Source organism: Pipistrellus kuhlii, unplaced genomic scaffold, assembly GCF_014108245.1.
Source record: "Pipistrellus kuhlii isolate mPipKuh1 unplaced genomic scaffold, mPipKuh1.p scaffold_m20_p_3, whole genome shotgun sequence".
NCBI classification, from domain to species: Eukaryota; Metazoa; Chordata; class Mammalia; order Chiroptera; family Vespertilionidae; genus Pipistrellus; species Pipistrellus kuhlii.
Genome location: NW_023425529.1, coordinates 40,002,216 through 40,027,287, shown reverse-complemented (window position 1 = coordinate 40,027,287; position 25,072 = coordinate 40,002,216). Strand labels below are relative to the sequence as shown.

General features: G+C 39.6%; 1 pseudogene; it reads left to right on the top strand.

The window, feature by feature from the left end:
* Positions 1-3,507: 3,507 nt before the first annotated feature.
* Positions 3,508-4,214, top strand: LOC118728779 (annotated as a pseudogene).
* The last annotated feature ends 20,858 nt before the right edge of the window (positions 4,215-25,072 follow it).

Here is a 25,072-nt window from a genome sequence, read left to right as displayed (position 1 = left end):
TGGTCAAGCACAGGACCCCACATTAGTGGGAACATCAATAAAAACCACCTCTTCCCTTACCCAAATTAAATAGGCTGTGAGCTAAGAAAACAATGTTATATTTGGTTTTCTGATGTGTGGGCTACCAGAAAAACCCATTTATGAAATCTGTTTATAATATATACATTATACCAGATTATATATTGGTTTAGAATAGAAAATGGTTCTGAGTTCCATCTCAGGCTCCCATGAACTTGTCTATTATCTGCTTTTAGTGAGAATGAGATTCTTTTGCTTCCTGATCTCTCTGCCCTCGGAGTAGAACAAAGGTCTGGCAGCAGAGACATATCTCCTGGGATTATTTAAGCCTGGAAAAGGGATAAGGAGTTATTCAGTCCAATCCTCAGATGGGATATAGTGAAGATGAAAAGAACTTAAACATGTAGAGCCTGTAGCACAATAGCTGGCATATACTTAGTCCTCAATAAAATTTGCTCTTGATAGTAGTCACAGCAATACCTTAGAGCACATGTGTCAAACACAAGGCCCGCGGGCCAAATCCGTCCCGCCAGGCCTTGCAATGTGGCCCGCACCGCGCTGTCATCACTGCACTCCGCTGCGTTTCCATCACAATGACAGTTTATGACTGTTCAGTAAACCATTCGGCCCGCGATTTAGGCTGGATTTTAGATTTTGGCCCCTTCTCTGATTGAGTTCGACACCCCTACCTTAGAGCTTGTTAGTGCCGCAGCTGGGACTAGAACCCACATCTCTGCTCTCCATAGCTCCAATAGGACCAGAGGCCTCCCACTGTGGAAAAACTTAACTAGGAGGCTTTAAGAAATTGTTTTAAAAGAGCCGATTATTTCCAAGCAATTTTATTGTAAATGCCACCATTTATATGCTCAGATAGTGCAGTTTAAGAATATGAACAGTTAAAGCTTAATTTATTTTAGATTCCCAAATGATTTCCCCTATTTCCTTTTATAAAAGGAGTCCAGACATAAAAAAGCAAATGCAGTAAAGAAAAATCCCTGAATGATTACTTTCATTAAAATTGTATTTGCTTGAAAATTAGACAATAAACCTTCATATCTCAGGGCTCCAGCTGTAGAATTGACAATAGCCAGCACCTACAGATATGTTTTAACACAGATACTTCCACATGATGCTCCAGGTTCTACAAAATGCCATGGCTGCTGGAAAACAGCTGGGAACCAGAACCTCCTGAACCTTATCCAAAAACAAGAAAAGCCACCATGCCCCCAATAAAACAGTATAATATTTCTCTCCTAAAGCAATACAGTGAATATCCAGCATAGTAAATTTTACTTTACTTTGTGATTAAATACATTTTATGGTTTGACTCTACCATACCACAAAAATAAGTATCGTCCCCCAGCCTCTTTGCTAAAAGAACATGATTATGACATGAAAGAAATAAAACGTTGAACATTTGATTAAAGTAACAATAATCACAATAATGGTCAGGATCACATGAAGAGATTTTGTAAAAATAAATAAATAAATAAAAAATAAAAACATATCCAATGTCAAAATAAGTTTATTGCAGCACTACTTACTATAGTGGGTGGGTACTTGAAGTATCAGGGGGCCACTTTAATTGTCTAAACACTATGCTGTACACTAATACAGAATAATATTGAAAGTAAACTATAATTAAAAATACAAAAATTCTTATCAAAGTTAAACCAATAAAATTAATCAAGTTTCTTTACTACAGTATCCTCAAAAACTTCTATTCCCTGATGTGAATTGTTTCTCCTAGAAAGGAAAGGAAGATGTAGCAATTTGCAAGTTTATTTCTTTATCAATTAAAGCTGGTATTCCATGGAACCCATTTTAGAACAGTTTGATTTAGATTATAATCAGGTATTTAAAAGCACCTTGTAATATAAAGTAACCATATTTTATGGATTATATCATATTAAATCTTTAATACCTACCAGTTATATAATCTTAATATATATACATATACAATATATGTATATATATATATGTATATATATCGTGAACCATTATCTATAGGAATAGTACTTACATGGCAGATAAGCAAAAACTCACCACTTCTTACTAGGAAGCTTGTTTCTTCATTGCCTGCATTTAATTTATTATTAAAGCTTTAACATGTGACATAGAGAAAATAAATGCTTTTTTTTTCTTCTCCAGGTCATTAATGTCCACTGCAATCAAAGTTTCCCTTGTTGAAGAAATGAGGAACCTTTGTAACAATATGAACAATAAAGATTGATTTAAAAAAAAAAGTTTCCCTTGTTGAGCTATTATTATCAGTATGAATTTTTAAACATGTTTGTATAATTTTTTTTATTTTGAAAGTGTTGTATGCTTATTATAGAAAATTTGGCACATTCAGAAAATACTTTTTTAAAGGAAACAGTAATTCCACGATTAGGGGTAAATGTGGATATGTTACCTTTTACAATTTTGTCTCCTAATTTTTTTACACACTGAATATTTTCCCTTGACATTACACAAGGTTCATCTTCTTTGCCTCCCATCAAAAGGGGGAAAATTACAAAAAGAATGAAGAGTAAGCAATAACTTTTTTTCCAAGATGGAAATTGAGTGAAGGCATACATAACTGTTTCGAGTAGAATAGAAAAAGCTGAAACTAAGTGCCCACAGCTGGGGATTTTACCAAGAATCCTCTCCAAAGGGACTCACAAAAAGTGGAAGTGAGACATGAAGCTGAGCACAAGAGAACAGGCTTCTATTATGTATTGGGAGTAAACACCCAGGCCCACTGTGCACAGCGAAGGGACTTCCCTTCCCACCCCAAAGACAGAGAATTCATTCTCTGGAAAAAGGGAACCAGAGAACCTCCGAGATATGTGATTGCCAAGCCTGGCAGAAGTCAAAAGAGCAGCCAGAGGTGATACAAGAGACTAAGAAATGGAGTTTGAGTGAAAGCCTATCAATGAAAAAATGAGATTGCTCCAGAACCAAGGCAAGGAACCCAACTGGAAAATCCTAAACAAGAGCAGTTGCTTAAAAAGCCGGAAGTATTATACTAATACATGTGGCTCAACTAACAGGAAAGTTAACTCTCAGCCCTATCCTCCCACAATGATGCATGCCTGTAGTGTCCAATCAACATTGTAGTGTCTCACGCTTGAGTATGGAGGGAGAGATAAAATCTTCAGACATAAGAAGGAGGAAGGCTTCCAACATTAAGCACACATAATTAATAAAAACTAAAGCTTAATGCAACCCAACACATTTCAGGAAAGAGGAAAAGACACATAAAAATAACATTGTGGGCAGTGCCCTCCGCAGTCCCAGATCTGTCTCTAGCTTCAACAGTGTTTGGACAGAACAGACCCAGAATGCCCCTTCTTCCAGCTACCGGCCACTCTCCTGCATCTTATCCAGTCACCACCTCAGAACCACTTCTGGGACCAGCCAACACACTGGGGTGTTTTTTTGTTTGTTTGTTTGTTTGTTTGTTTGTTTGTTTGTTTTTCTACTCGTTATTACTGAACAGCCATGAGTTCTCAAATTCATCATTATTATTTCACCAAGGTGGAGGGTCAACCGCCTGGCCAACCTGCATCTGCAGACCTCATACACCTACCTCTCTCTGGGCTTCTATTTCGAACCCTGAAGATGTGGCTCTGGAGGGCATGGGGCACTTCTTCCGAGGGAGGGCAGCACTGAGCATCTCTTAAAGTTGCAAAACTAGCACAGTGGCTGCATCTTCTTCCAGGATGTGCTGAAACCTTCCCAAGATGAGTGGGGCAAAACTCAGGATGCCATGGAAGCCGCCCTGGCTTGGAGAGCAATCTGAACCAGGCCATTCTGGAGCTGCAGGCCCTGGGTTCTACTCAGGCAGATCCTCATCTCTGTTACTTTCTGGAGAACAATTTCCTAGGTGAGGAGGTGAAACTCATAAAAAAGATGGGTGACACCTGACTCACCTCCGCAGGCTGGCTTGGCTGGCCGACCCCCAGGCTGTGCTGTGCAAATATCTCTTTGGAAAGCTCACCCTCGAGCACGACTAGGAGCCTTTGGAGCCCAGAGGCTTTTCAGAGGCCCTTCTCCATCCCGTGGTGTCTGGCTTTTTTTTACCTGAGCCTCTTCCCGAAACAAGTAGTCATTCTTTTAACCAGAGATCGCCAACCTATAGGACCTCACAGACCATCAGTAGTCTGTGGACCACCGGTTGGTCACTGCTGCTCCAAAGGTTTCCTTAAGATTTCCTTAAACCGACTGGTGTGGAGAACAGTATGGAGTTTCCTCAAAAAATTGAAAATGGAACTCCCATTTGACCCAGTAATCCCACTCCTAGGAATATATCCTAAGAAACCAGAAACACCAATCAGAAAGAAAATATGCATCCCTATGTTCATAGCAGCACAATTTACAGTAGCTAGGATTAGGAAACAGCCTAGGTGCCCATCAGCAGATGATTGGATCAAAAAACTATGGTACATCTACACAATGGATTACTATGCTGCCATAAAAAAGAAGAAATTCTTATCATTTGCAGCAACCTGGATGGAATTGGAGAACATCATCATGCTGAGTGAAATAAGCCAGTCAATGAAAGAAAAACACAACATGACCTCACTCATTTATGGATAATAAAGAACATTATAAACTGATGAACAAAAAGATAGATACAGAGGCAGTAAATCAACAAGCAGACTGTCAAATTACAGCAGGGAGGGTAGGGAGATAGGGGGGAGGTAAGAGATCAACCCAAGGACTTGTATGCATGCAGATAAGCAAAACCAATGGATGAAAAACTCTGGGGAGGGAGGGCATGTATGGGATTGGGGGGTGGGGGCACAATGGTAAGATATGTACACATATAATACATTAATAAAAAATAAAAAAATTTTAAAAAAAGATTTCCTTAAACCTGTACTGGTCCACAGACCACCAGTGGATGACTGCTGCTTTTAACCATCCTGGAGCCCTCTCCCATGCACTGGACCAAATGAAACAAGGAAGTTTTTTGCAGCAATAAATAAATAAATAACACTATATGCAGAAGACATACTAGTATATAATACATAAAAGGAGATACTACAACTATGAAATAAGAAACAGAATCTGAGGCTGGAGGTAGAGAGAAGGAGGAAGAAAAACTCAGAAAACAAGAACATCATGGAAATTTTAGGATACCAAAGCATAAAAAAGTCAATAGGAAGTTTGGAATATAATGAAGAAATTTCCCAGAAAGTGGAACAAAAAAACAAAAAACATAGGTAATTAAAAGAAAAAGACACAAACTTCAAAAGATAAACTAAGAAAGAGATAGAGTTTTGTATATTAACTTTGTATCTTGTAACTTGCTATAGTCACTTATTAGTTTCAGCTGTGTTTTTGTTGTTGTTGATGATGATTCTTTCAGATTTTCTGCATAGACAATAGATATCTGAACAGTGTCTCAGGGAATTCATCCCGGAGCAGGAATTTTTCCCAGAGTTCTGTCTCAGGGAATCGAAAATGATGCCTCAGACCAGAGGCGTTCAACAAGGCAGGAGTTAATTGCAAACAAGCACACCGTTCCCTGATCCAGAGGGATATTCAAAGGGGTCCCCCTCCCCCAAGCATTGTTCTTCCCTTTACATCTGCTAAAGGCATGCTCTTTGTATATCTGTGCTACTCTCTGATTGGTTCCTGGCCTTTTTGCAACTTTTTTGTTTTGCACTTGCAAGAAAAACATCCTTATATCAAAACACCCTGTTTTTCTGCGATTCACCCTATATTTCTGCTATCCATCCTGTTTTTCTGATATCCATCCTGTTTTTCTGCTACTTATCCTGTTTTTCTTCCATCCTGTTTTATTGCAAAACATTTTTTTTTATTTCAACTAGCTCCATGATTCCTCCTTCTTCCATCCTTTACCCTATCTAATTTTGCTTTAACTCCTTTCACAATCGTGTCCTATGCAAACAAAGGCAGTTTTATTTCTTCACTCTCAATCAGTATATATATATATATATATATATATATATATATATATATATATCTTCTTGCATTAGCTAGGACTTCCAGTAAGATAGTGAAAAACATTGGTAAGAGGGGACATCTTGCCTTATTCCTAAACTTAGTGAGATATCTTCTAGTGGCTCACTACTAAATATGATGTTAGCTATAGGTTTTTGTAGACATTCTTTATCAAGTTGGAAAATATCCCCTCCAAAGTTTATTGAGGATTTTTATCATGAATGAGTGTTGGATTTTATCAGATGCTTTTCTGCATTTATTGATATGGTCATGTGATTTTTATTCTCTTTTTTTCTTTTTTTAATATATATTTTTATTGATTTAAGAGAGGAAAGGCAAAGGAGAAAGAGATAGAAACATCAATGATGACAGAGAATCATTGATTGGCTGCCTCCTGCATGCCCCACAATGGAGATTGAACCCACAACCCAAGCATGTACCCTTACTGGGAATCAAACCATGACCTCCACATTCATAGGTCAACCACTGAGCCATGCCAGCTAGGCAGATTTTTATTCTTTAGCTTGTTAATGAGATGGATTACATTAATTGGTTTTCAAATGTTGAACCAGTCTTGGATACTTGGAATAAATCCCATTTGGCTTAAATGTAATTCTTTTTATACATTGTTGAGTTTGATTTGATAATATTTTGTTGAAAATTTTTGTATATATGCTCATGAGTGATATTGGTCTGCAGTTTTCTTGTGATGTCTTTGTCTGGCTTTATATTAAAGTAATACTGGTTTTATGGGATAAGTTAGGAAGTAATTCCTCTGCTTCTATTTTTCTAGGAGAGATTATAAAGAATTTATATGATTTCCTCATTAAATGTTTCATAGAATTCATCAGTGAGTCATCTGGGCCCTTATCATGTTGAGGTACTTACCTTCTATTCCTATTTTATTGAGTGTTTTAATCATAAATGGATGTTGTATCTTATCAAATGCTTTTTCTGCATCTATTGATAAGATCACATTATTTTTAACCTTTCTATGTTAATATGGTATATCGATTTGCATCTGTGGAACCATCCTTGTGGTCCTGGAATGAACCCCACTTGATCATGATGTATTTACTTTGGGGATGTGCTGCTGCATTCAGTTTCCTAGCATTTTGTTTAGGATTTTTGCATCTGTATTCATCAGAGACCTTGGTCTGTAGTTTTCTTTTTTGTTTGTTATCTTTGCCAGGTTTTGGAATCAAGGTTATATTGGCCTCATAGAATTGTGTTAGGAAGTATTGCCTCTTCAATTTTTTTGAAAAGTTTGAGAAGGATAGGTTTTTAATCTTCTTTGAAGGTTTAGTAGAATTCACTGGTGAAGTCATCTGGTCCTGGACTTTTGGGGAAGTTTGTTGTTCTTTTTAATTTTTTAATATATTTTATTGATTTTACACAGAGAGAAATTGAGATGGATAGAGAGTTAGAAACATTGATGAGAGAGAAACATCGACCAGCTGCCTCTTGCACACCACTTACTGGGGATGTGCCCACAACCAAGGTACGTGCCCTTGACCGGAATCGAACCCAGGACCTTTCAGTACACAGGCCAACGCTCTATCCACTGAGCCAAACCGGTTTCAGCTGGGGAAAGTTTTTGATGGTTGTTTTAATTTCCTCACTGCTGATTGATCTATTTAGATTTTTCAATTCTTCATGATTTAGTCTAGAAAGGCCATATATTTCTAGGAACTTATCCATTACATCTAGGTTATTGAATTCGGTATACAGCTTTCATAATGTTCTAGTATGATCCTTTGTATACCTGTGATGTCTGTGGTGACTTCTCTTCCCTCGTTTCTGATTTTGTTTATATGGTTCTTTTCTCTTTTTTTCTTTAGTAAGTCTAGCCAGGGGTTTGTCAATTTTGTTAATCTTTTCAAAGAACTAGTTATTTGTTTTATTGATTTTTTGTATAGTCTTTCTTCTCTCTATTTCATTTAATTATTCTCTACTTTTTATTATTTCCTTTCTTCTGATGAATTTGGATTGTCCTTGTTCTTTTTCTAGTACTTTAAGATGTAATGTTAGGTTGTTTACTTGGGATTTCTCTTGTTTCCTGAGATAGGCCTGTAATGATATAAACTTCCCTCTTATTACTGCTTTTGCTGTATCCCAGAGGTTTTTATATGTTGTATTGTCATTCTCATTTGTCTCTATATATCTTTTGATCTCATCTTTTATTTCTTTTTGACCCATTTACTTTTTAGCAGTATGTTGTTTAATCTCCATGTATTTGTGAGTTTCCATACTTCCTTCTTGCAGTTGATTTCTAATTTCAAGGCTTCATGGTCAGTGTATATACTTGGTATAATTTTGATCTTGAATTTGTTGATGCTGGTTTTATGGTCTATCCTTGAGAATGTTCCATGTGCACTGGAGAAAAATGTATAATCTGATGTTCGTAGATGAAAGGTTCTATAAATGTCAATTATGTCCATTTGGCCTAATATTTTGTTTAAGGCTGTTATTTCTATATTGATTTTTTTTATTTGGTTGATCTGTGTAGAGCTGTAAAGGAAGTATTAAGTTCCCAGCTATGATTTTGTATGTGTTTTTTTTAGATTACTTATTTCCTTTTTATTTATTTATTTATTTATTTTTATTTTATTATTTAAAGTATCTTATCTAATAAAGAGGAGATATGTTAATTAATATGCTAATTGAATCTCATGCCCTCAAAGATGGTGGTGCCCACAACCAATAAGGAGGGAATATGCTAATTGACTCTCATGCCCTAAAAGATGGTAGTGTCCACAGATACAAGGTGGAGGCACCCAGTCCCCTGAGCCCTGCCAGGGTGGCAGGCACGCAGCAAAGCTAGGCCTGCCCCTAGGCAGGCCTGGCCACTCCGTGTGCCTGGTTCCAGAGTCCCCCAGTCCTCTCACGTCCCAAGCCACCCAGGGCTGGCCCAAGGTGCAGGCAAACCTCAGATAGCAGCTGCCCAGCTGCCCAGGGCTGCCCGAGGCTCAGATAACCAGGGCTGGCTGAGGCTTGCAATGTCAGCAGTGGCGGCAGCATCAGAGATTTGAGGGGGGCGTTGCCTTCCCCTGATCATTGGGTCACTTCCCACCCCTGAGGGCTCCCGGACCGTGAGAGGGGCAGGCTGAGCTGAGGGACACCCTCCCCCCGCCCCTCCAGTGCATGAATTTTCTAGTTACAAATAGTAGTACATATGTCTCCTTTTGTTCCCTGTTGACCTTCCCCCAGCCTGCCCTAACCCCCCAGCACATGCCCTCACCACCCCCCTCCCCGGCCCCAGTGTCTGTGTCCATTGGTTATGCTGCTTAAATGCATACATATAAGTTCCTAGGTTGATCTCTTAGTCTCCCCTCCTTCCCCTGCCCCAACCCTGTTTCTCCCTTTAGTTCTGTGAGTTGTTTTATATATTTCAGTGCTCCTTGATTGGGTGCATATATATATTACAAAATGTTGTTTTCTTGATGTAGTGCTCCCTTTATTATTATAAAGTATCCATCACTGTCTCTTATTATTTTTGTTATCTTGAAATCTATTTTGTCAGATATAAGTATAGCTATACCTGCTTCTCTGTAGATGTTATTTGCTTTAAAAAATCATTTTTCACCCTTTCATTTAGAATCTACCTTTGTTTTTGCACTTATATATGTCTCCTGAAGGCAGCATATGGTTGGGTTTTGTTTTTTGATCCACTCTGCTACTCTATGCCTCTTGATATAGGAGAAATCAGACCACTTACATTTAGGGTAATTATTGATGTATGAGGATTTCCTATAATCCTTTTATCTTTTGTTTTCTGATAGGTCTGTGCCTTCATTGGTTCGTTTCCTTTATGTTTCTTTCTGTTGTTTTTGTTTGATGGCATTCCATACTTCTTTCCTCTTTTTTTAAGCTATACATCCTGGTTTGGGGATTTTTGTGTGTGGTTATCATTAGGTTTATAAAAGATGAAGTTGCACATATACTGTATTGTTTTGTTTTGTTTTTTTCTTTTGAGTACATCTGATCATCTTTCTTTGCCAGGTCTTTTCCTCTTCCCCTTTTATGTTTTTGTTGTCACAAATTATCTGTTTATGCTGTAAGTTTTTTTTTTGTTTGTTTGTTTGTGGGAGTTTTTTGGTGATCTTACTTGTAGTGTTGTGACTTATGTTCTTTATTTCAAGTAGAATAAGTCCCTTGAGTATTTCCTGCAATGGAAGTTTTCTGGTGATCAAATTCCTCAGCTTCTGTATGTCTGGGAATGTCTTTATTTTTCCTTTGTATTTAAATGATAATTTTTCTGGATATATTATTCAGGTTGGTAATTTCTCTCTTTCAAATGTTTGAATATTTGGTTCCACTCTTTTCTGGCTTGTAGAGTTTCTGCTAAGAAGTCAGATGAAATCCTGATGGGTTTTCCTTTGTAGGTCACTTCCTTCTTTTCCCTGGCTGCTTTAAGAATGTTTTCTTTGTCGTTGATTTTTGACAGCTTTAATACCAAGTGCTTTGAGAGGGCCTTTTTGGATTAAATTGTTCTGTTTGCTTCTTGAATTCTAGGATCTAGTTCTTTCTATAGATTGGGGAAGTTCTCATCACTATTTGTTTTAATAGGCTCTCCATTCCACCTTTTCCTCCCCCAAAATGCCTATGATTCTAGTATTATTTTTTTTCTGATGGAGTAAGATAGGTTTTGTAGAACTCTTTCATTTTTCCTTATGCTCAGGTCTTTCTCCTCTTCCCTCTGCATCATTTCTGATTACTATCTTTGATATTCACTAATTTTTCCTCCATCTGGTTGATTCTATGGTCAGTAGTTTACTCTTAATTTCCTTAATTGTATGCTTCATTTTCAGGATTTCTGATTGGTTCTTTGTTAAAGTTTCAATCTCTTTTGTAAAGTACTTATTTTGTTCATTAACTTATTTTCTGAGTGTACTGAATTGCCTGTCGGTATTTTCTCATACCTCATTGAGTATTTTCAGAACTGCAATTTGAAATCTCTGTCATTTATATCAGTGGTCGCCAACTGGTGGTCTGTAAGGTCTGAAAGGTTGGCGACCACTGCTTTATATCATGTATTTCCATGTGTTCCAGTTTGCTTTCTGGAGATTTTTCATTTTTCTTTCTGGTCATCCTTGTTACTCAGTTCTTTGTGATATTTGCTGTCCTCCTTTGCTTACGCATTTATCTCTGAAGAGTTTTTTTTCTATTACTTTCCAGAAGATGGCGTTGAATCGCACTATCTTTTTTTAATTAACCAGTCTTGAACATCTGCAGCTTCATAACAGTACAGGTGCACTTGCTTGGGGGTGGGGTTTGTTTTGCCCTCATCTTCCCCTCCCCCACCCCCCACAAGAAAAAGAAGCTATTTAATTTTGAAGACTCAGGACGAAGTACTTTGGCCACATAATTCCTCTTTCTTGTAACACTTATTAGTGTCCCCAGGCAGTAGTGTTTTAAATACAATGATGTGTCTTACCCAAGAGAATTATATTTTTTCCTCTTAAGAGAAAGGAGCTGCCAGTCACTTTCCATGCAGGCAGTCAGGGAGCATCCTGGCATAGGTCTTTGAGAGGCCATCTCAGTTATACAGATGTTCATCAGACAGATGTGCAGAATTTTGGAGTGAGAGTGGGCTAATCATCATAAAATGTCCAGCCTTCTATGCCCAACCCTTGAGATTTGGAGTTAGGAGGACCTATCGAGGTAGAGAAAGTGGCCTTTTTCAAGTCCTAATGGCAGGAAAGGATAAAAGGACCCATGAAATAAAGTTACCAACAATTTAAAGAGAGTCCAGTCTGGTGGGCTGGCCCTGGTGCTAAGTGAAGAGGAATGCAGGGGTGGTTGCAGGACTAACAACGTTTTGCCCTCATCTTAATGGGGACCCCTGACCTCCATAAAGTCCCACCCAAGCACTCTTCCTGGGGATCAGTCACAGAGGGAAAGAGCAGTTCTACTGCAATAGCTTAGTTTACAGATAATATCTGCCTGAAGCCTATCTCAAGGGCAACAGGAGGCAAGTTTTGAGAGTCCAAGTGGTGGCAGGGCTCTGTGGTTCCATTTCTTTGTCTGAAGTACCACTGCTCAGCCCAGTAGTGGAGAGCCACATGGAAGAACCCCATGCTCTGTCAGAAGTCTGCTGGTTCAGTCACTGTTGCTCTGCTTTGCTAGTCCTGCTGGACTGCCCCCTGCAGCTCTCTGTTCCTCCTACTCTTGGCTTTCTCCTCTCTCCTGGCCAAGGCCCGAGCTCCCAGTTGCAGGGATGCATCTGAAATCCATCTGCACCTTCCTCCTTTTTCATCTTGCCATGTATTTCTGGTTGCCCACGTTTAGATGTTCCAATGAGCCAGTCTTTCAGGCATGCATCTGTGTTGAGCAGGGATTTCTTTGTTGAATTATACTTGGTTAGCTTGTTGAAATTTCAGGGGAGAAGAAAAGATGTGCTCTGACACCACCATTTCTCTGATGTCACTTTTTAAAAACCTTTTAATTTTATAAAAAATAAAAAGGTAATTTTTAAACAGCACTCTAGAATTGATATGCCATGATTTAATTAAATATTAATTTGAATGTTTGAGTTGTTTACAATTTTTAATTATCATAAATAATGCTGAGATGAACCTGTATCCACATCTCTAATTATTCATTTTCATGGACACAAAGGTTCCTGTGAGAGCATGGTAGGAATGATGTGCTATGTTCCTATTAGTACAAAGCACACACATATCAACTCTATCCAGCAATCACTCAAAATGCTTCTCTAGAAAACTAAGTCAAAGTCTTCATTTTCTGTATCCTTACTAGAGCATCTAGAAATGGTTTATATAAATAATATATATGAAATATTCCCATTTTTATATATTTTTTAATTACACAGAACCGTCAGAAATCTTTAACCTCTACATTTTCTTAATTTTTTAATAAACTCTATTAGATATCAACTGCTTATTTTATAAATAGCCCAAAAGTCAAACACTAAAATGTAGACAGCTATACCTTCAGCAAGATTTAATTTTATTATTCCGGGCTAGGGGGCTTTTTAAACCATATATACTTGATATCTGAAATGATTTCAAAGTCCATGATTCTAAAATGATGCTTTGAAAACCAAAAAGGTTTTTTTTTTGTTGTTTTTTTTTTGTTTTTTTTTTTGTTTTTTTTATAAACTCAATGGTAAATTGTAACTTAGAGACCAAAATTTCATTCTTCGGGATGTGTAGATATAATCTGTGGGTCAAATATGGATGGCCTCTCGCATCAAAGATCAAGTTATACTTACATTGACTCAAGCCCCAGACACACACAAAAATGCATGCCCCTGATCAGCCCAAACTCTCTAGTGTTTAACGCCACTGACTATGAGAGTTAGATAAATAGAGGGAGAAGATTTTAATACTGATATAGGGTTGAGTGCTTACTGTGCCAAGCTAAGCACTCTAAATGCATTAGTTCAACCCTCAAGCAACCCTTTTAGATAACTTCTATTATTATCCCTGTTTACAAAGAATAAAACTGAACTTCAGAAAGGTTATATATGTTGTCCCAGGTCACAGGCCTTGGAAGTAGCGGAGCAAAGACCTGAACCCACATCTGACTCCAGCACAGCTCCGCAGTGTGGAGCCACAGCCTCACTCAGCAGGAATTCTGGATCCACCGAAATGTAGGATATCAGGTAACCTGGATCAACAATAGCAATACTGGGAGATGTTCACATGACTTTACTGACACAGAGGTATATTATCTGAAATTAATATGACATTTATTCTACATCTCAACCCAAAAGGGCTGCAGTGTCCATTACTATGCTTGGAGAAAAGCTCTATTCATATACTGTATTATGTACCAAAGCCACCTGCTAGGTCATCTGCCTGTTTCCAAGTCAACTCCTTTTGCTAGGAAGCCCAGCTCTTCCCACCCACAGCTACTTTGTACCTAGCCCATCATCAAAACCAAACCTCTGTTATTATAAATTCAGATGGCTCCTCCACTCAAGGTTTCCTGCCTACAGGCAAAGGGGCTGACACTCTCTTTCTAAGCTACAGGGGGTCCCAGTTTTAGGTGCTTCTAAACTTACTAGATCAAAATTACAAAAGGATGATAAGTGGAATTTTTCTCTGTACCAAAGTCTATCAATTAGTAGATCTTACTGGAGCACTATGTTGAAAGGATTCCAAGATCTGAAGGCTGACTGGAAAAGAAGGTGCTGTTTGGCTAGCAGTCAGTCCCTGACAGGGGACAAGAGAGCAGCAGAATGCAGCACACAGCTTGTTGAAGAGCTGTAACCTCTCAAGGGATTACTCAAGCACTCTAGCTATGCCTCATGAATGCTCATGGTTAATAAAGAATACATTAGCAATGTGAAATAAAAGAAGCCTGGGTACTATATGCCATTAACTTATTTTAAACATTCACTTTTATTCTCAAGGTAATTAAGTGAATCAAAAAACTTCCTCCCAGGATGACTGAAAAGTTTTCCATAGTTGAAGGTCATTGCTACATTCAAAGAAGATGCAGGACCAACTGCACTTAGTATGACAGTAGCCCCCTGAGTTGGTCGCAAAGCACATTGTAAGTGAAGGAAGGTAATCAGCCAATATTTTAGGATGTTATTATGACACTAAGCAGGTTGAGTTCCAGAGCCATGTCGCATGTACAATCAGGTATACAAAGTTCAGCAGAAGTAAACAGGACTGGGGTGGAAGGCTGACAGATGTGAATTCACATCCAGGCTTTTTCACTTACTGAACTTGCTACATAGCCATACATAAGAAGACCCAGTACTATGAAGATGTGAATTCTCCCCAAATTAATCCATGAACTTGAAATCAAAATCCCAATACAGTTTTGACAAACTGATTTAAACTGTAAAAAAACAATAATAGTCAAGAAACTTTGAAGGAAGTCAATATATAATGTCATGGTAGAAGGAATAGGGAACTTTCCCAACAAGATATAAAGATGCAATAATTCAGACAGTGTCATATTTGTGCAGAATAAACAATTAGAATAGATCCACACATATGTGGAAGGCTGGTACATCTATGCTTATCCATTCACTCATCAAAAATGTCTAAAACACCAACCATTTGTCAAGTACTGCTCTAAGAGAAGGAGTGAAGCAGTGAAAAGGGAGGCAAAAACAGATAAAAATCTCTAATTTCATAAAAATTTTGTTGTAATGTGGAATTACAACTAGGCTTTTATTCCTAGCAGAGGGGTCCTAAACCCCCTCTATCTTTCACCCTCTCTATCCAGCCAATCCAGGTGACCTGAACCTTTCATTTGGTGAACTTACTATGTCCAAATCCTTGACCAGGGTCATCCACCCTTCACTTTCCTCTTCTGTTCTAGTTGACTTGGTTCCTTGTCTTCTTTCATCATATCCATCTAGATTTCAAAGTAAACCCCCCTTCCAATCTTATTGTTTGCACCCTCTATATTACTTTTAGAATGAAATTCCCATGATTCCTCCTGAACACCCACACCATCACCACCACCACCACCACCTGTCTCAAAATGGAAATTCAGGAAATAGAATGTTCATAGGCCTTGGCATCAGACTTAGACTTGGGCAATTTATTGAATCTCCCTGAGCTTTGGTTCCCACATCTGTACAACAGATATTTCAATAGCTACTTTTCAGGTCTTGGGAAGAAATAAATGTTTGCAAAGTGTGTGATATTTAAGTGGAGCAAATAAATGGAACCTCTTATTCTATTGCTGTGACTTTCATTGGTATAATTTCAATCTCTTTCCCTGGACTCTCCCTTCTCTGTCAGGGCCATCAGGGCATGAATCCATAACCCCAACTGCTGTTTCTCTTGGCCAAGGCCATTTGGTTGTTGAAGAGAGCTCCTCTTCATCCCATCCACTTGACCCATGAGTCACATTATTTACTGAACTGCAATGACTAGTGCAACCAAATGAGACTGGGATATGTTCACATAATCAAGCTATTACCTCTCCTGACTAAAGGGAAAACACCGGGGCTTTTGCCACCATGGGAGCGAGGATTTCAGGTGCTTATCAGTTACTGTCCTCACTAACATGCTGCCCTGGTCCAATTCTCTAGAGAACTCAGTGTCCCGGGGGAGGATCCAGCACAGCTGTGGCTGCAGTGAGCAGCTCTTCAGAAAAAGCCGCCTCCCTTGCCAAATCAGAGAGGAAAACCAGGCCTTGGGGCTCTGGGCCAGCGGAATTTAGAAAGCCTTTTCTCCACTGGGTCAGCCATTTCCCTGAGCCCAAAGGCCCTCCCCTGCATGCTTCCCTCTGCCTTCTCTGAGGAGTCACAGCACAGATGCATCTTCCCTGAGCCACCATCTTAAGCTGCATTGGGGAAGAGGCGGGAAGGGACCAACAGTGTTCTTCCAGCTTCTCTGTGATTGAACCCTTGTCAACAGTACTCAATTAGCAAAGCTGCTAGCAGAACCATGGTCAACTCTCAGGCTGACTTTACTAGATATTCCTGCTCTTTTTCTAGAAAACCTGCTCTATCCACTGGCCTGCAAGAGGTGGTTCTAACCTGCCAAGTGACCCTAACCGCATGAGCCACTACTGACAGAATGAGTGAACAGCCGACCAAAAACAAGCCAATGCATTGGCTAAGCAATGGCCTGTGATGCATGTGGCCCAGTTCAGATACACTAGGCCAATCAGATTTCTCACCACTTATTTGTCAAGAGACACACCAGCCTGTTGCTATCCGTGGTGGCTGGGAGGCCACTGGAGCCATCAGCAAGATACATAAGTAGAAGGACCTAGCCACGACAGAGGAGAAGGGTGCATAAATATGAACAAAAGCATCGATAGGAAGGCCGTGTGGAGCCTGAGGGACAGAGGGTAACTCCAGGTGTGGGTCCCAATTCCCAGCAACGCCTCTCAGCCTGATTCAACCCTTCATTTTTATCCTGTGAGGTTATTCTACAACCTTTCATTCAAGTCCCTTCTGACTGAAGCTAGCTCCAACAAGTTTTTGTTTCTTTGCAACTAAAAGAATCTTGACCGAAACACTGTTTCCCCCAAATAGATGCCATGTCTGAAAAAGTTCTAGACATGCTGCATTGTAGTTCGAGCCTCCTGTGAGTTTGTCTATAGTAATAAGCATAGCTACAGCTTACTGAAGAGTTTCTTTTGTGCTAGGCAATGTGCTAAGAGCTTCTGACCATTATCTCATTTCTTCTCCTAGGAGCCCTCTGATATACTGCTATTATCCCTATGTCAATGTAAAAAAACAGAGTGAGAGAGGTTAAGTAAAACTGCCCAAGATCATGCATTTCCAGTAGCAGACCCAGAACCTAAGTCTACTCGGTATAATTTGAAGCCTGCACTCTTCTCCATCCCCCAAAGTTTGTCTTCTGCATAAAGTGGCAAAGCAGGATGAAGCCATGTCACTGCTACCTGTAGGCATGTGGTCACCTGGGAACGGCCAGTATCCCAGGGGTTCAAGCTGTCGTGATGCCCAAGGTGGGACTGAGAGTTATGGAAATAAACATGGATACTGCTCACAACTCCCTGGTGTCCCTCAATGTGTTCCAAATGACATCAGACATATAGAAGACCCACCTCCAGCTCACAGCAGGCTTTGAAAAGAAAATGCAGAAAAGCATATTAGGAGAGGTAGCTATGCCTGCAAGATTACCTATAGCACTGATAACCTTTTGAGGAACAATTTTCAAATATATTGAGTAATAAAAAGATCTATTTGATTTTTTTTAGTAATTTTCCCCAATTTCCCCTTATTAGCCCTAAACACTGCTTAAAATTAACATTTCCTAAAATAATTTCCCAGTAAGAAGCTTCTGCTTCACTGATATACATGCAAGCCATGAACTTGTTCATTCGTGTAGGAATAGATACAAAATAAATGCAGGTTGCTTTAGTGAAATATAAATGGCAGCATAATGTTTACTCTAAGACAGTGTTTCCCAAAGTGTGGTATACGTACCCCCAGGGGTACGGGAAGAGTTTGGTGGGGGTACGCATTGCACCAGAGTTTGGTGGGGAAATGCACTGCACCGAGCTTAGCTGCACCTAATTCTACATTCTCATGAGTACGAGGGGTACTCAGCGTTATGAAAATTATAAAAGGTGTACACATATGTCAAAAGTTTGGGGAACACTGCTCTAAGATATTCAAGCTCCAGTTTTGATCAACCAATATTGATTATTCCTGCAGAGTATCTTCTAGGCCAGTGGTCGGCAAACTCATTAGTCAACAGAGCCAAATATCAACAGTACAATAACTGAAATTTCTTTTGTGAACCAAGCTTTTTAAGCTTAAATTTCTTCTAATGCCACTTCTTCAAAATAGACTCACCCAGACCAAGGTATTTTATGGAAGAGCCACACTCAAGGGGCCAAAGAGCCGCATGTGGCTGGAGAGCCGCAGTTTGCTGACCATGGTTCTAGGATAAAAAAAAAATGGTGTTAAATATGGGTGTTTTATTCAAAAACACATTTTACCTTTTCGGGGTTGATAAATGACTGCTCCTGGGGCTCAGTGCATGAGTCGAACATTCCTCTGGGAAGGAAAGCAATGATAAAGGCAGTAATTAAATGCACCCTAGAAGTGGTTGGGTTTGTTGTTGTTTTTTAAAACTAGAACTGCAATTATAGGGCTACTAAGCATGTGAAATATGTAGTTAAGGTTTCATCAGCACTTTCATTGTAATACTTAGTGAGATTAGTCATTTAGTTGTTCCCTTTCTGTGCCACACATGGAAGATAATTGTTTGTGCTCTCAACAGGATAGTCCTTTGTTTGTCAAATGTATTTTGCCGCCAGGGAAATGTACTCTAAAGCTTTGCAAAATGAAGTGAGTAGAAACACTTGCTGTAACTGTTACTCCAAGAGAAGGAAGCTTCAGCACGTGGAAAATCCATGCAGTCATGACACGAAAAGTCTGGGCACACAAAGGTTTCCATTTCCACCTCCTCCTGCAGAGGGGCATTCCTGGTGACACCAGCTAGTCATTCTCAGAGCTCCAGAGCACTGCAGACGCATGAAGAGCAGTTCTCCAGTGCTGGTTACCTATCAGGACCAACCAATCCCCCAAGAACAGAAAGCAGCTGCTTTTGTGAAGCTGTGCCTCTGAGTGAATCACGTCTAAATCCAGGAGTTGTTTCTGGCCTGCACAGATTCGTCTTCTAGACATCCAGAATTCAGAGGGTTTTTTTTCTACTGATTTATCCAATATTTACAATCTCACACACCAAAAAGTTTGAAGCTTAATTAAATTTTCAATAAAGCCCATGTTTACCATTTGTTTTTAGTTCCAGCTTGTCAAGTTTCTCCGAGAGGCAATATTTATCTCCCACCTATGGATGTTTTGAAGACTTACCATTCTTTTCATTCCATAGGCACCCAGTTATTTTGTTCCCCAATCCAATCCATGATGTAATAGGAAATCTAATGTGCTGCTCTGAAGATGGGGGGAGGTTAAAAATTCATAAAAATGGCCCTTTTTATTCTTTGTTTTTATTATATATTACCTTGGGGTGTTTGCCCGTGTCCTAAGCCCTAACTCTTAATAAGATTATACTCTAGCTAGTGAAGATCTAAAGACATAAAACAGTTAAATGACCAACAAAAGTCAGCATACTACATGATGTCCTCGACACAGACATGCAGCTCAGATCCCCCTTCAAGAGAGGACTCACCACCCAGCTGCAAGGACTGTGCTGAGCCAACATCCTCCAGCTGTTAGTTCATGTGGCTTCCAAGCAAAGGTCATGCTCTTTTCAAGAGGCTCCCAGACCACAACTGAGCAAGGCCTGCCCATTCCCACCCAGTGAGTATTCCTCTCACAGGCCGTCTCTGCTCCAGCTCTCTTCACTGCGCGGGCAGAGACTGTTAGATCTGCGTGCCGTCTGATGGCTCCCCATGCCCAATCTGCTTCCCTTTCTTTGCCTTTCGCAGTAATCACTCCGAAATAGGCATCTGTAATTCTAATGATGTCTCAGAGACATAACCTAAAATGTTAAAATGTTAACAGAAATCAAGAAGGGTTGGGACTAGGACTCTGTGTGTGTGCGTGATAGGGGAAGTGAGGGGGTGTTAGGAGGGGTTCTAAAGTTCCCCACGCGAAAAGTTCCCCACGCGAATTCTGATGAAAAAGGAACTTTAGAATCTACTGCCCTGGATGGCACCTGTACTTGGAAAGCAAGAAAGATCGGGAACCAGTGAAGAAGAGGGCCGACCAAATCCAGTGTAGCCGAGGCAGAGGGGCACCAGGGAACAGGAGACTTGGCCTCCACTGTCTTCTGCTGAGGAGGATGCTGCAGTGATGCAGTGAGGGAACTTGTACTCAGAAAAGCTCAACCCGAGTCCTAGCTCTCTGTGATGACCTGTGTGCTGTTGGGCAGGTCTCCTCCCTTCCCTGGACCTCCCCCATTCCCTGGGAAGAATGCTGATTCACCAGGCCCACCTCATAGAGAAGTTTCAAAGAAACAAGTGAGATTGTACACGTGAAAACATTTTTTAGCTGAGCGGCCCTAGGAACTCTAAGGTGTTATTATAACAACACATCCGAAATGTTAGGAGGAAACATGTACAATGGTGACTGCTAGGTACCACCACCACCTCCTCCAGACACTTAGCTGTGCAGAGCTCACCCGCCCTGGTGAGGTCAATTCCCCTGCTCCTCAGCATCACCACCCCATTCTCAGTACTGATGCTGAAGATATATTTAGCAGATCCCCACTTTTTCAAATGTATACCAGTTAGTCATTTTGTTATTTTCTTCCTGGAATATTTACCATTTAATTTGGTGATTCTGACACAAAATGTACACTCAATAAATATGGATGAATTGAACTGAGTTGATCCTTTCATTATTTATTCTATTGGTCTCTAGATGCTTTATGATAGTTTTCAGAAACTAATTTTTTATGATACTACAACATCCTGTTCCTTATGTCAGAGTGAATAATTTAGTCATTAGTTGTTAAACAACACATTAAGTTCTCCCTTCACTAGGAGAGAATTGCTTGACTCCAATGTTAATATATCAGGGCTGCATGAAAATAAATATTCATGACTTTAGCTTACGTTCAGTGAATTTTATCCTGAAAAAGTTCCTAAAGATCTTAAGGTATTTATGAGATTTAATCTTAAAAATAATTGTCTTCTGGAGATGGGAAGGGAGTAAATATTGCCTTGTATTTTGTTTTTTGTTTTGTTTTGCTTTTTCCTGTTTAGTATCTCTTCCCTAATTTCTTCTGGTAATAAAGTGGTTCACTTCCTCTTTGTGAGGTAACCACTCTCCCTGCCTCCATTTAGCTTGGTGGAACTGCCAATCACAGTATCTATGGTGTTGGCCTCAAGGTGGGCCCACAATCAGATGGGCTACATCATGTGCTCAGCCCCCGTGCCTCAGTGACTGACCCAGAAATATAGACACAACCCATGCTGGGTTAACTGAAACAATTTATAGATGGATTTTGGGAGACCAGAGTTCTCTTCTTTTTCTGTGTGGCCAAGGCTATAAACTTAGAGCTATCTAAAGTCAAACTCCTCCTTTTTCCTCACCACACAGAGGTCTATGTGCAGTAGGAGAAAAGAGACCAAATTACAAAAGAAGCAAAGCTGAAGGAGGGGGAATGGAGAAAAGAGGCAAAGACTAATAAGGAGAGGAAATATGTGTTGAGGTGGGCATAGGAAGATGAAGGAGGAAGAGGAGAGGAAGAAGTAGAAGGAGGAGGAGGAGGTGGAGGAGAATGAAGTAGAATTAAAAGGGAGAGAATGAAGAGGAAAGAGAAGTTATATTAAAAAAAAAAAAAGTAGAAAGAGCAGAGAGGAGAGGAGAAGAGAAAAGGGGAGGGGAAGATAGGGAAGGGGAGGGGAGGGGAGAGGTTCAGAAGTTGAACATTGACCTATGAATCATGGCTCTATTCCTGTTCAGGGCACATGCCCAAGTTGCAGATTCAATCCCCAGAGTGGGGTTTGCAGGAGGCAGATGATCAATGATTCTCTCATTGTTGATGTTTCTATCTCTCTCTTCCTTTCCTTTCCTCTCTGAAATCAGTAAAAATATATTTTTTAAAAGGAGTAGAAATTACTGAGAACACCTATATAAATATATAAATATATATATAGAAAAATGCTTCAACATTATTATGTTGGCTTACTTGCTAAACCCCCAAAGAATTTTGAGAAAGTACTGCATTTTGTGATTGAGAAAATAACATACTTTCCTAGACTGGAGGATATAAATAATCATAGAATAATGACCTTGAAAACTTTTGAAACACCACCATGCAAAACAGGGTAGCATTACTATTTGTTCTGCCGTATATAATTAGGTAATTATTATAAGATTCCTTAGTCAAAAATTACACCTTTATAATTTCCTTCAGTGCCTTGGAGTAGTAGATATTCAATACATTTAAACTAACATGGAATGAATGGACAGAATAAACACACTGAAATTTTGAGGGTCTCAAATTGCCTCCTCAAGGCTACAGCTAAGACCCCATAATAAAGTGAGAAGTAACATTTGTCTGTGGCTTTCTCAGCCTTCTCTTTTATCCCTTTCTGGCACCCACCCCCAGTGTTTTTCCCACTTCCCATATAATAAAACTTGCTTTCAAAGAACAAGCCAACACTGCTATCGAGAGAGTTGTAAAGGGCCGGTGGAACTTAATGGTGTGTTCTTCATAGGGCCCTTTAAGGAGACAAAGGAAGGACAGCTTTAAAATCACAAAATGAATTTTAGTCCTGGAATTTCTGGCCTAAGTGAGTCAGTGCCAGAAGCATTCGGGATGATGATGGCACAGGAAGGCAGGGGCTCCTGAGACTTCTGTGGTCATACCGCTGGTCACTTATGTGCTAGTTTTGGGTGACAGTGGTGCAGTCAGGGTCCTGACTCAGAATTCCTGAGATCCTGACCTCTGGTCCCCAGAAGTAAGCCCATCTGTTTGAGTCTGATTTCACTTGTTTATGTTTTGCATTTTTCTTGTAGGAAAATATGCAGTTATTCTGGCCACATTGTGCCCACTGAAATCACAGAATGTTTCCCAACACTTTTAATGTCTGCCCTGTAAAGAAAAAAGTTATTACTACTCTACAACTTCAGAGCTTATTAAAATCTAATAAAATATTCCCTGCATATAAACTAACAGCAAGAGAAACAAAATGGGGGTCAACTAAAAATGCTCATCAATTTTCATCTCCTTCTATTGAGAGAATTCTTTTTGCTCTGCTTCTGCTTTTATTTGCTGGTGAGCAAAAGCATGGATGGCTCTCTCTAAGAATTTCCAGGTGTCTCCTCCATCAAAGCTAATGTTCATCTTGCTTGCCCACGCTGATGGATTGTTAGCGGCTGACTTTAGCACTGCATCGACAAGGTTGCCAACAGCCATATGAGAAAAAGCACCATGATTATTATCAACATCTGCCATGAAAATGGTGGATCACATGCCTTCAATTGGTTTTCCCACTGGACATTCATTTCCTCTTCTCCAGGTAAATGAACACAGATTTACAACCCATCCTTCTAAGCCAGTCTGTGTACCTTGGGTTCATAATAGAGAAAAAGACCAGGTCTAAATTAATCAGTGTTTCTCATTCTCTAAATCATGATGATAGGTTTATGGATAGTGAAACGACCCAATCCAAGCCAATGAGACTTCGGCAGGGGATGACAACAATGACAACAATGACTCTGACATTTTTTTCTTTGAGTACTTCAGCCTGAAAGGATTTCATAGCTCCTAGTAACTATCTTGCAATCATGAAAGAAAAATGAAATCAACACAGAAGAATGAGAACCAACATTGACAAGAGTAAACACTCCATGGCTATATCACTGGGCCCTTTTTAAAGCCAAGCCTGAAGCCATATTTTTGCTTTGCTGAAGCTAGTTTGGATTAGAATTCTATTACTACAATAGATCCAGAAGAATCCTACCTCACAGCTATTAATGTTAATTCCTCCCCGGCTATACCCTTTAATAAGTTTTAAAATAAGTTTACCTAAGGAAGACATCAAACAAAAACTGAGGGTGAAGATTTGTTGATAGAATTTTAAGGGTCTTCTTCACAATTCTGGGGTCCCACATGCCAGAAAACTTCCAAGCAATCCATATAAGATAAATACAAGCTTCAAGAAGATCTGGACCTGGTCTCCAATCTGCCTACTGAACACTCTGAGAAATAAGAAGTTTCTGAACAGCACAAAAAGAAATCCTTAGAATATGAAGGTATCCTTCTGTCCAAGAACTTTGACAGAGTCAATGAATATTTACTGAGCACCTGCCATTTGCTAGGCTCTGGTCAGGGAACTGAGGCTATAGAAATTTTGATAAATATAATCTGTGACATCATGTGTGCATGACATAGCACCGAATGCTAACCTATATTAGCCTGACCAGCATTCCAACTATGCCTGCTCTAGCTGTTGTGAGGAGAAGCAGCATGTTCAGATGGTCAATCAAGGGTCCATGCATGGAAGGAAAGAGTGCACAAGAGGTAGATTTTTGTGTTTTTTGGTGTTTTGGTTTTGTTTTGTTTTTTTCTTTCAACTCTTTTGAGCACACACAGTACTGTGCAAGGAAAGAGAAATCTCTTCTTTGCCTTTGCACCACCTTGCAAGAGGAGGGTTTCCATGCAGGGTTTAGGTTTGCCTCAGTCTCACCAGTGATTATCCCCAAAGGTGCCAATATCAGAAGCTTCTAATACCCTTCCCTGAAAGAAATTATGATACCTTGTATCTCTGTGATGTCACCATTTAGGGGCCCCACCAAGACTAAGAGATTGGGGTGGTGATCACTTTGTAATGTATACAGATAAATTATAATGTTGCACACCCGAGATTTAATAGTGTTATATGCCAATTTTACCTCAGTTTTAAAAAGAGTAAGAATTAATAGCTTTCTTTAATAGTCTGTCTGAACACTTCAATCTATTCTCATAGATTCCCAAATATATATCTCTATCCCAGATCCTTTTTCCTGATCACCGATCACCAGTCATATAACGACTACTGGACACCTCTAGTTGTCTGTAACATGAGCATTTAAAGTACACCATGCTGTGAACAGAACGCACTACCCCACCCTGCTCTTCCCCATCTCAGTGACGGGCTCTGTTGTCTCCTGGGTTGCCCAAACCAGAACCTTGTTTCATCCTCACTTTGA